At 43.0% G+C, this 12826-nt stretch overlaps 1 pseudogene; it reads left to right on the forward strand.

The window, feature by feature from the left end:
* The window catches only part of LOC103020193 (cytochrome P450 4F2-like), a 6735-nt pseudogene extending 2189 nt beyond the window's left edge, over nt 1–4546 (forward strand).
* Nucleotides 4547–12826: the final 8280 nt, after the last annotated feature.

Raw genomic sequence — 12826 nt, forward strand, 5'->3', positions numbered from 1 at the left:
CCACCCTAACTTCACTGCCCCCCTGCTCCAGGCCACAGGTATCTCTCCCAGGAGCCCCCACCCCAGCTTCTCCCCTGCCCCTGCTCCCAGCCCTTCCCACTCCTGGACAGACCAGGTTGAGCAGGGGAATGGACAGTATTGACAGAGACCTGCTGCGTAACTCTAGGCAGGTCCCTGGCTCTCTCTGGTTGCCAAAGACTTTTTCAGTTTTGAATGGTGGAAACTCAACACTGTTGGTCTACCATGTTGTATGTTCCAGGAGATGTCAGAGAGTGCTGGGGCAAGCGTGGTGTCCTTAGTCCCTGTAAAGGCATTTTGTAGAGTGCTGGGCTGTGCTTGGGCATTTAGCACATGTTAGACATGTAGGAGCCATGTCAAGGCATGCTGGGACATGTTGTGTCATGTTGGGGTGTGTCTAAGCACATAGGGTTGTGTCTTTGGGGTCTGCCTTTGCTCTACTCTGTGCTACAGCCTGATCTGGTCCCCCCCACCTCCCCCTTCCTCCCTGTTCCTCTGTTCATTGTCCCATTCCAAGCTATACTGGGCTTGGAGGAGAAATGTAGACCCCTCCCTGGGAGCCTCCAGCCCCCACCAAAAGTCCTTCCCTCCCCCTCTCCATGTTCTATCTCTCATGTCAGCCACCATCATACCCAAGGATATGTTTTTCTACAGCGTCCTGAATCCCTGGCTGGGTGAGTAACTGTGAGTGAAGTGGGTGAGGACAACCTTGGGGGCCCAGGGGAAGGTGCTGCCCTTGCCCACTCCCCGTGGCTGCCTCTGCTAGGGGATGGGCTCCTGCTGAGTGCCGGTGACAAGTGGAACCACCACCGACGCCTGCTGACACCTGCCTTCCACTTCGAGATTTTTGAAGCCGTGTCTGAAGATTTTCACCAAAAGTGCAGACATCATGCATGTGAGTTTCTTGAACTCCGGGTCCCAGCTGGAGCCTTAGGAAAGGGGGAGTGGGCTTACACACATATGGTCTGGAATCCTGGCTCTGCTGGATGGCTTTGGGAGTCACTGATTTTCCTCTCCAAGCCTCAGTTTCCTCATCTGTAAAATCGGGATAATAATCCCTTCTTTTCTTTTTTTAAAATATTTATTTATTTATTTATTTATTTTTATTTGGTTGCACCAGGTCTTAGTTGCAGCAGGTGGGCTCCTTAGTTGCGGCTCGCCAGCTCCTTAGTTGTGGCACAAGAACTCTTAGTTGCAGCATGCATGTGGGATCTAGTTCCCTGACCAAGGATCGAACCCTGGCCCCCTGCATTGGAAGCGCAGAGTCTTATCCATTGCGCCACCAGGGAAGTCCCAATAATCCCTTCTTAAAGAGTGATCAAGATGATGTAGTGCAATCATGTTCCTGGCACATAGTAGGTGCTCAGAAGGCTTTAGTTTCTAGTCTGCTTCATGGAAGCTCTGTAAATTCAGGACAGAAATGATGAAGATTGCGTAGTAGTTCTTTCTGCATTAGGTACCACCTTAAAACTCATGGACTCGAAAGAATTAGTGTTTATTATCGTTCATGAGATGATGGGTCAGTTGAGTCATTCTTCTCATCCTGGCTGGAATTACTCATGTGTTCGTGGTCATGGATGGGTTCCGTAGACAGCTCTGCTGATCCAGGTTCAGCTTTGGCACATGTTTGGGGCTCGGCTAGCTGTCAGCTGGTTTAGGATGGCCTTGGTGGGACAATGGACTCCTGTATTTGTCTCTCATCTTCCAGTAGGCTAGCCTGGGCTTGACTGCATGGTGGAGGCTGGGCTCCAAGAGAATGAGCAGAAACATGCAGTACCTCTTGAAGCCTGGTGTCAGAACTAGCACACCATAGTTTCCACCTCCTGTTGACCAAAGCAAGTCCCAGCTCAGCTCAGATTCAAGAGAAACAGGTTCCACCTCCTAATGGAAGAGCTGAAAAATCTCACTGCAAAGAGTGAGGGTAAAGGGAAGGATAAAGAAATGGGGACATTTTTGCAATTGTCTACCACTATGATAATGATGAAGATGATGATGGTAGTTAACAATTATTTAACACTTACTCTATATCAGAAATAGTGGGCCAAGTCCATGGCATGTGTTGTCTAATTTATTTTCACAGTCCTATGAAGTAGAGATGATTGTCATTGCCATATTAAGGATGATGAAATGGAAGGTCAGAGAGGTTAGGGAACTTGCTGAAGATTGCTCATTAGTAAGTGAGTTGTGCGTGGTGGAGCAGGAATTCTAACTTGGTTTGTCCAACACCAAAGCAGGTCATCTTAACTGCTACTAAAATTTGACAGTGGAAAGGCCAAATGGAAAGCAATGAGGTGACCAAGGGCACACAGAACATAAGAGGCAGAGCTGGACCTTGAAACCAGGTCTCCTGACTACCAGCTGTGGGGTCTTCATGTCTTGATAGTAACAGCTTCCACTCCCACTCAAGCCTTGTCTTCCCTGGGGATAGGTGCTTGGGGCAGAGGACCAAGAGGCCGGGTCTGGGGGAGTCCATCCAGGTGGTTGAGATTGGGGAAGGGCTCAGGAGGGGGAAGTCTCAGCCCCAGCTCTGCCCTCTTCTTTGTCCAGGCCAAGTGGCAGTGCCTGGCTTCAGAGGGCAGCACTCATCTGGACATGTTTGAACACATCAGCCTCATGACCCTGGACAGTCTGCAGAAATGTGTCTTCAGTTTCGACAGCAATTGCCAGGAGTAAGTCTCAGCCCAGGGCCTGGGAACATGAGCCATAGACCCAAGGGAGTAGATGGGGGAGGGAGGACTGACCAGGGCAATCAGAAGGGCCTTCCTGGAGGAGGTGGGTCAGAGCTGTTGAAGGACAGGGAAGGGGAAAGAAAAGGAGCTATGCTTTCAGGTAGGTAGAACTGTTTGATAAAGGCCAGGAGGCTAGGATGAGCAGAACATGTGTAACAGTGAGGAGACGCCTTGGGTATGAGGCTGGAGGAATGGGCAGGGTTATATCTTAAGGACATTCTGAAGTAGGACAAAGAGGATATGAACTTTATCCTGATGTTTCCAGGAAGCCACAGAAGGTCTTTGACCAGATGAGAGTTGTGGTCAAAGCTGAGCTTGAACATCTGACTTGAGAGAAGACTGATTGTTGTGTAGACACAGGATGCGAGAAGACCACAGAGGGGAGGAAACTTGAGCTTGGTGGAGAAAATGTGGCAGATTTGGGGGAAACTGAGAAAGAAAGGCAGGTCCAGATGTTGTGTGGGAGAGCGGAGAGATGAGCATGATTCCCAAGCTCTGCTCTGAGATTTAGGACATGAGGCAGTTCACAGAGATGGGAGGCAGAGAGAGAAACATGATTGAAGGGCACTCTTTTCTGGATGGGATGTGGTGCTGGGTTACTGACTGGAAGTCAGAGATCATGAAGGGAGGCAACAGCTTAAAATATGTGAAGCCCAGAAACAAGGAGCTTCCTCCTATCAGGGTTCCCAAGACTTCCTATCAGGAAACAGAGTCTCTAAGAACAGATGGCCCACAGATATACAATACTGCTTCTTAAGGCTCTCTCTGATCTGACCCCGTAGGAACCCAGCGAATATATTGCTGCCATCTTGGAGCTCAGTGCCCTTGTGATGAAACGGACCGAGTAGATCTTCCTGCACATGGACCTCCTGTACTACCTCACCCGCGATGGGCAGCACTTCCATAGGGCCTGCGACCTGGTGCACGACTTCACAGAGGCTGTCATCAGGGAGCGGCATTGCACTCTCATTAGTCAGTGTTCCCAAGACTTCCTCAAGGCCAAGGCTAAGGCCGAGACTTTGGACTTCATTGATGTGCTCCTGCTGGCCAAGGTAGGCTTCTCTGGGATCTAAATTCAAGAGATAGACTGGACCTTGTTTTCAAATGTCAGGTCAAAGAACTTGGACTTGATCCAGAGAGTGCTAGGGGGTCATAGAGGGTGCTTGAGGAAAGGAGGGACAGGTCAGAGAGAAGTTTTAGATGTGACTGTGTTGAAGGCTGTCTGGAAGGAGTAAACAGGAGGCAGGAGACTAGGGAGGAGTCCTGTGGGGTGGACTCTGGAGATGAAGAGGGAAGAATCCTACTTGGATGATGGAGCTTCAGGGACTATCTCAGGTTAGGCTCAGGTGTCCCCAGAACTGGTGTGATTTGGGGGATCTTGCTTTCTCTCCAGGATGAAGATGGGAAAGAACTGTCAGATGAGGACATCCGAGCTGAGGCTGACACCTTCATGTTTGAAGGTGAGGGTCCCAATGTGGGACTACAGAATAGGCAGGGGTCTCTTCATCCCAGGGACTTGGCAAGTGGGCCCTGGATCACCCCATCTTGCCCATCCTTCCCACCGTCTTTGTGGGGGGTGGTGGTGGAGGGGGGCTTAACATGGTGCTGTCCACCCTCTGGTGCTGAAGTAGCCCAGAGACCCAAGCCTGTCTGGCTGCCCCTCAGGCCATGACACCACAGCCAGTGGCCTCTCCTGGGTCCTGTACAACCTTGTAAAGTACCCAGAATACCAGGAGCACTGTCAGCAGGAGGTACGAGAGCTCCTGAGGGACCGTGAGCCTAAAGAGATTGAATGGTGAGTGCAGGTCCTCATGGTCTGTTCCTGAACCCTTCTCATTGTCTCTGCTCCCCAGCTGGGATAGTGGAAAGATCTTTTTGTTGATTCTGTCATTATTGCTTAGTGGGAATAGGAGCAGAGCCCAGAGGCAGGGTCTGATACCCAGTCTGAATAGCAGGTGAAAGTTTGTAGTCTTTTGGGACAGAAAGATCTGAGTGTCCACATTAATGCCCCGCTAACTTGCTATGTGACTTTAATAAAATCAGTTCCCTTATCTGAATACCATTTTCCTCCTCTATAAATTGGGGGTGGGGTGGGGAATCTCTCCCCTACAGTGCTATTTGGAGTATTGTGACAATATGTGTAGAACAGTTGCCACCCAATACATGTTCAGTATATGAAATACTTTTCCCCTCTCTGGCTTTTCTGCCTTTGGTGTTCCCCCAGAGACCCTCATTTCCCTTAATTTTTGCTCTTTTCTCTAATTCCCACTTAATAGTCTATTCCAGGGATTCACAAGAGATCTTTGGGGGTAAAAAAGTCATCCATCTTTTTGTTCAGTAAACATGTCTACACCGCCTGCCCTTTCCCAGCTCAGTGTCTAGTCCCATTGGAGTCCTACATGGGCAAGGCTGGGGCACAGAGGAAAGGAGATGAGGTTTGCTAGTAAAAAAGTGAATAAGAATTCACCACTCTGGGTGTGTGTAGTGGACAGTGCCCAAGCCAAGGGGATAGCTTGTGCAAAGGCCAGGATGGAGGCATGCAGAAGTGAGCCTGGAATGTTTGGGAGGAAGTAAAAGTGGCTGGTTCCCTGTGAAATATGCAGTGTGATGATCAGAGGGGCCCCCAATAAGGCTGGAGCTAGTAATGGAAGCCCTTCTTGGAATGCTTTGGAAACCATGTTAAGAGTTTTCAAAGGTGTCAGTTCAAGTACTTTGGCGAGCCAATATTGGATAAAAGATAAAAATGGGCAGGGATGCTGCCATTAGGGGAGTGTCACATTGGGCAGAAATGGTCAGGCAGCAGTGGCCCACTGTGCTCAGTCATTGGCTGTGGGCTGCCCAGGAAAGTGTGGACTTGGCTTGAATGCTACAGCAGAGCCCAGAGACCCTATAGCTGGAGGCTATCAGCTAATAGCTCTCCTTGCAGCTGTACAGCAAGTTCGTTCTTGAAGGGAGATCCATGACTAAAGTAGGAGGGTAATGGAGAGCCATGGGAGATGCTTGAGCAGGGGATGGTCAGGTCAGATATGAGTATTAGAAATAACTCTTTGCAGCTACAGGGGCAAACTGGAGGGGATGAGCTCCAGTCTGGGGGTCCAGGGGTAGATTCTGGGCCAAGGACTGAAGGATGAAGAGGAAGTACTGGGCTGGACAAACGTTTTGGAAGTCGTGTCCTCGACTGCAAGGCTTTGCTCAGCACAGGAGTCGTGTGAGGTGGAAAAATGTTTTTGTGCTTCTCCCAACTTCAAAAAAATTATGCACTTGGTTAAAATCCAAACAGCATGGAGGGGTTTACAATGAATATAAGCCTCCCATCAACTCCCCCCACCAGCTTTACTGAGATATAATTGATGTATAGCATTATGTAAGTTTAAGGTGTACAACATGATGATTTGATATATGTATATATTGCAAAATGATTACAATAAGGGTAGTTAACACATCCATCACCTCACATAAGCCTCTGTCATATGCCAGCGTCCCAATCCCATCCCTTCCTTCAATGGTTTCCTGTGTCCTTCCAGATGTTTTTCAGTCTATCCCTACATTTATCTGTTCACAGTCTCTCTCACCTTTCTCATTCATTCTGTCTTGTCTCTCTATAACCGAGAGTATATACAGAGCATTCAGGCGTGCACGTTGACAATATAACTTCAAGATCCTTTTTTTTTTAAGTTTTGGAAAATTAAATTTGAATTGCAAAGTCAATAATGAGAATAGGTTTTGTTTTTTTTTTGCACAAAATGAAACATCCTGCATAAGATTAAGTTATTACAGTTTAATATAAATACACATACACAAACATTTGGTCACTTGTTCTTTTCACTCAATAATGTGCCTTAGAGCTCCTTCTCTCTGAGTGCTGCATAGCATTGCTTAAGCCAGGCAGCTTCTGCTGGGGACATTTATGTAAACATTTTCAATTAGAACAGATATTGCCAAATTGCCTTTTGGTGTCTCTGTACTGATTTACCCTGCATGGTGTGATAGGACTAGTTGATCCCTATATTCACCTTTTCCATAGTTGTATAGTATCCCACCATATGAATGTACCATAATTTATTTAAACATTCCCTCATCAGTGGACATGTGTATAGTTTTCTAGCCTTTTGCTATAATAAACATGACGTAGTGAACATTCATTTTGCTTATATGTGTGGACATGTCTCTAGGACAAATTCCTAGAAGTGGTATTGCTGGATCAAAGACCATTTGAATTTTGCAATTTAATAGCTCTTGGCAAATTCACTCCTACAGATTTTGAGAGTGCTAATTTCCTTGTATCCTCACTGATAGTGTGCATTATAAAACTTAAAAATTTGCTTTCTGTTAGGTGAAATATAATACTTTGTTATTTTAGTGAACATCACTTTAAATATGGGTAAAGTTGAGCGCTGTTATCACATTTGACCAACCCTGCATATTTATTTTTCTGTGGAAGGTCAGTTTGCATAGTTTGCCCTTTTCACTTTGAGTTTTTTCCTTACTGACTCATAAGAACTTTTTATTTCTTTTTATTTTATTATTATATTTTTTTGGGCGGCGCGGCATGTGGGATCTTAGTTCCCCGACCAGAGATTGAACCCGTGCCCCCTGCATTGGAAGGGCAGAGTCTTAACCACTGGACCACCAGGGAAGTCCTTATAACAACTTTTTTAAAAAACTGAAGTATAGTTGATTTACAACGTTGTGCCAATCTCTGCTGTACAGCAAAGTGACTCAGTTTTACACATATATACATTCTTTTAAAAACATTTTCTATTATGCTTTATCCCAGGAGATTGGATATAGTTCCCTGTGCTATACAGTAGGACCTTGTTGTTTATCTAAGAACTTTTTAAATATAAAGAAAATTAGTCCTTTTCAGTTATGCAAGAATTTTTCCCCAGATCATCTTTTGACTTTATTTGGTTTTCGTTCATTTATTTTTTTTTTAATTAATTTATTTTTTATTTTTGGCTGTGTTGGGTCTTCGTTTCTGTGCGAGGGCTTTCTCCAGTTGCGGCAAGCGGGGGCCACTCTTCATCGCGGTGCGCGGGCCTCTCACTGTCGTGGCCTCTCTTGTTGCGGAGCACAGGCTCCAGACACGCAGGCTCAGTAGTTGTGGCTCACGGGCGTATTCGCTCCGCGGCATGTGGGATCTTCCCAGACCAGGGCTCAAACCCGTGCCCCCTGCATTGGCAGGCGGATTCTCAACCACTGCACCACCAGGGAAGCCCTCGTTCATTTATTTGTAGTCAGATTTATTAATTTTTTTTTTTACAGCTTCTGTGTGTGTGTGTGTGTGTGTGTGTGTGTGTGTGTGTGTGTGTGTGTGTGTTTTAAATCGTGCTAGGAAAAAGCCTTTCATACTCTAAGACTACAACATAAAACTCTTGGGAATTGCCTGGCGGTCCAGTGGTTAGGACTCCGAACTTTGGTGGTCCAGTGGTTAGGATTCTGTGCTTCCACTGTTGAGGGCCCGGGTGAGGGCCCAGGTTCAATCCCTGGTTGCAGAAATGAGACCCTGCAAGCCGCGAGGAGCAGCCAAAAAAAAAAAAAAAGTAAAACTCTTGCTTGTTTTCCTCTTCTGGATTAATTTATTTATTTAAAAATATATTATACAAAATTTATTTTTATTTATTTAATGTTGTTATTATTTTTATATTTAATCCTTTCCTCCATATAAAATCTATATTGGTATAAGTACTGAGGAAGGAATTTATATTTTTCTCCAGATTGCTAACTAATTGTCCCCAAAGAATTCTTTTTTTAACATCTTTATTGGAGTATAATTGCTTTACAATGTTGTGTTAGTTTCTGTTGTATAACAAAGTGAATCAGCTATATGTATACATGTATCCCCATAACTCCTCCCTCTTGTGTCTCCCTCCCACGCTCCCTATCCCACCCCTCTAGGTGGTCACAAAGCACCGAGCTGATCTCCCTGTGCTATGCAGCTGCTTCCCACTAGCTATCTGTTTTACATTTGGTAGTGTATATATGTCCATGCCACTCTCTCACTTTGTCCCAGCTTACCCTTCCCCCTCCCTGTGTCCTCAAGTCCATTCTTTACGTCTGTGTCTTTATTCCTGTCCTGCCTCTAGGTTCTTCAGAATCTTTTTTTTTTTTTTTTTAGATTCCATATATATGTGTTAGTATACAGTATTTGTTTTTATCTTTCTGACTTACTTCACTCTGTATGACAGACTCTAGGTCCATCTACCTCACTACAAGTAACTCAATTTCATTTCTTTTTATGGCTGAGTAATATTCCATTGTATATATGTGCCACATCTTCTTTATCCATTCATCTGTGAGTGGACACTTAGGTTGCTTCCATGTCCTGGCTATTGTAAATAGAGCTGCAATGAACATTGTGGTACATGACTATCTTTGAATTATGGTTTTCTCGGGGTATATGCCTAGTAGTGGGATTGTTGGATTGTATGGTAGTTCTAATTTTAGTGTTTTAAGGAACCTCCATACTGTTCTCCATAGTGGCTGCATCAATTTACATTCTCACCAACAGTGCAAGAGGGTTCCCTTTTCTCCACACCCTCTCCAGCGTTTATTGTTTGCAGATTTTTGATGATGGCCATTCTGACTGATGTGAGGTGATACCTCATTGTAGTTTTGATTGGCATTTCTCTAATGATTAGTGATGTTGAGCATTCTTTCATGTGTTTGTTGGCAATCTGTTTATCTTCTTTGGAGAAATGTCTATTTAGGTCTTCTGCCCATGTTTGGATTGGGTTGTTTGTTTTTTTGATATTGAGCTGCATGACCTGCTTGTACATTTTGGAGATTAATCCTTTGTCATTTGCTTCCTTTGCAAAGATCTTCTCCCATTCTGAGGGCTGTCTTTTCATCTTGTTTATGGTTTCCTTTGCTGTGCAAAAGCTGTTAAGTTTCATTAGGTCATATTTGTTTATTTTAGTTTTTATTTCCATTTCTTTAGGAGGTGGGTCAAAAAGGATTTTGCTGTGATTTATGTCACGGAGTGTTCCGCCTATGTTTTCATCTAAGAGTTTTATAGTGTCTGGCCTTGCATTTAGGTCTTTAATCCATTTTGAGTTTATTTTTGTGTATGGTGTTAGGGAGTGTTCCAATTTCATTCTTTTACATGTAGCTGTCCAGTTTTCCCAGCACCACTTATTGAAGAGGCTACCGTTTCTCCATTGTATATTCTTGCCTCCTTTATCAAAAATAAGGTGACCATATGTGCGTCAGTTTATCTCTGGGCTTTCTATCCTGTTCCATTGATCTATATTTCTGTTTTTGTGCTGGTACCATACTGTCTTGATTAGTGTAGCTTTGTAGTATAGTCTGAAGTCAGGGAGACTGATTCCTGCAGCTCCGTTTTTGTTTCTCAAGATTGGCTATTCGGGGTCTTTTGTGTTTCCATACAAATTGTGAAATGTTTTGTTCTAGTTCTGTGAAAAATGCCATTGGTAGCTTGATCGGGATTGCATTGAATCTGTAGATTGCTCTGGGTAGTATAGTCATTTTCCCAATGTTGATTCTTCCAATCCAAGAACATGGTATATCTCTCTATCTGTTTGTAACATCTTTAATTTCTTTCGTCAGTGTCTTATAGTTTTCACCATACAGGTCTTTTGTCTCCTTAGGTAGGTTTATTCCTAGGTATTTTATTCTTTTTGTTGCAATGGTAAATGGGACTGTTTTCTTAATTTCACTTTCAGATTTTTCAACATTAGTGTATAGGAATGCAAGAGATTTCTGTGCATTAATTTTGTATCTTGCTACTTTATCAAATTCATTGATTAGCTTTAGTAGTTTTCTGGTAGCATCTTTAGGATTCTCTATGTATAGTATCATGTCATCTGCTAAGAGTGACAGTTTTACTTCTTCTTTTCTGATTTGGATTCCTTTTGTTTCTTTTTCCTCTCTGATTGCTTTGGCTAAAACTTCCAAAACTATGTTGAATAACAGTGGTGAGAGTGGAGAACCTTGTCTTGTTCCTGATCTTAGTGGAAATGGTTTCAGTTTTTCACCATTGAGAACGATGTTGGCTGTGGGTTTGTCATATATGGCCTTTATTATGTTGAGGAACGTTCCCTCTGTGCCTACTTTCTGGAGAGTTTTTTTTATCATAAATGGGTGTTGAATTTTGTCAAAAGCTTTTCCTGAATCTATTGAGGTGATCATATGGTTTTTTCCTTTCAACTTGTTAATATGGAGTATCACAGTGATTGATTTGCGTATAATGAAGAATCCTTGCATTCCTGGGATAAACCCCACTCGACCATGGTGTATGATCCTTTTAATGTGCTGTTGGATTCTGTTTGCTAGTATTTTGTCGAGTATTTTTGCCTCTGTGTTCATCAGTGATATTGGCCTGTAGTTTTCTTTTTTTGTGACGTCTTTGTCTGGTTTTGGTATCAGGGTGATGGTGACTTCGTAGAATGAGTTTGGGAGTGTTCCTCCCACTGTTATATTTTGGAAGAGTTTGAGAAGGATAGGTGTTAGCTCTTCTCTAAACGTTTGATAGAATTCGCCTGTGAAGCCATCTGGTCCTGGGCTTTTGTTTGTTGGAAGTTTTAAAATCACAGTTTCAATTTCAGTGCTTGTGATTGGTCTGTATATCTTTTCTCTTTCTTCCTAGTTGAGTCTTGGAAGGTTGTGCTTTTCTAAAAATTTGGCCATTTCTCCCAAGTTGTCCATTTGATTGGTGTATAGTTGCTTGTAGTAATCTCTCATGATCTTTTGTATTTCTGCATGTCAGTTGTTACTTCTCTTTCATTTCTAATTCTATTGATTTGAGTCTTCTCCCTTTTTTTCTTGATAAGTCTGGCTAATGGTTTATCAGTTTTGTTTATCTTCTCAAAGAACCAGCTTTTAGTTTTATTGATCTTTGCTATCATTTCCTTCACTTCTTTTTCATTTATTTCTGATCTGATCTTTATGATTTCTTTCCTTCTGCTAACTTTGGTTTTTTTTTTTTCTGTTCTTCTTTCTCTAATTGCTTTAGGTCTAAGGTTAGGTTGTCTATTTGAGATGTTTCTTTTTCTTGAGGTAGGATTGCATTGCTCTAAACTTCCCTCCTAGAACTGCTTTTGCTGCATCCCATAGGTTTTGGGTCGTCGTGTTTTCATTGTCATTTATTTCTAGGTATTTTTTGATTTCCTCTTTGATTTGTTCAGTGATCTCTTGATTATTTAGTAGCATATTGTTTAGCCTCCATGGGTGTGTATTTTTTACAGATTTTTTTCCTGTAATTGAAATGTAGTCTCATAGCATTGTGGTCGGAAAAGATACTTGGTATGATTTCAATTTTCTTAAATTTACCATGGCTTGATTTGTGACCCAAGATATGATTTATCCTGGAGAATGTTCCATGAGCACTTGAGAAGAAAGTGTATTCTGTTGTTTTTTGGATGGAATGTCCTATACATATCAATTAAGTCTATCTGGTTTAAAGTGTCTTTTAAAGCTTGTGTTTCCTTATTTATTTTCATTTTGGATGATCTGTCCATTGGTGAAAGTGGGGTGTTAAAGTCCCCTACTATGATTGTATTACTGTCGATTTCTCCTTTTGTGGCTGTTAGTATTTGCCTTATGTATTGAGGTGCTCCTACGTTGGGTGCATAAATATTTACAATTGTTATATTTTCTTCTTGTATTAATCCCTTGATCATTATGTAGTGTCCTTCTTTGTGCCTTGTAATAGTCTTTATTTTAAAGTCTATTTTTTCTGATATGAGTATTGCTACTCCAGCTTTCTTTTGATTTCCACTTACATGGAATATCTTTTTCCATCCCCTCACTTTCAGTCTGTATGTGTCCCTAGGTGTGAAGTGGGTCTCTTGTAGACAGCATATATACGGGTCTGGTTTTTGTATCCATTCAGCCAGTCTATGTCTTTTTGTTGGAGCATTAAATCCATTTACATTTAAGGTAATTATTGATATGTATGTTCCTATTACCATTTTCTTGATTGTTTTGGGTTTGTTTTTGTAGGTCTTTTCCTTCTCTTGTGTTTCCTGCCTAGAGAAGTTCCTTTGTCCTTTGCTGTAAAGCTGGTTTGGTGGTGCTGAATTCTCTGCGGTGGAGCCACAGAGGAGAGTGCAGCAATA

Source organism: Balaenoptera acutorostrata, chromosome 2, assembly GCF_949987535.1.
Source record: "Balaenoptera acutorostrata chromosome 2, mBalAcu1.1, whole genome shotgun sequence".
Lineage (NCBI taxonomy): Eukaryota > Metazoa > Chordata > Mammalia > Artiodactyla > Balaenopteridae > Balaenoptera > Balaenoptera acutorostrata.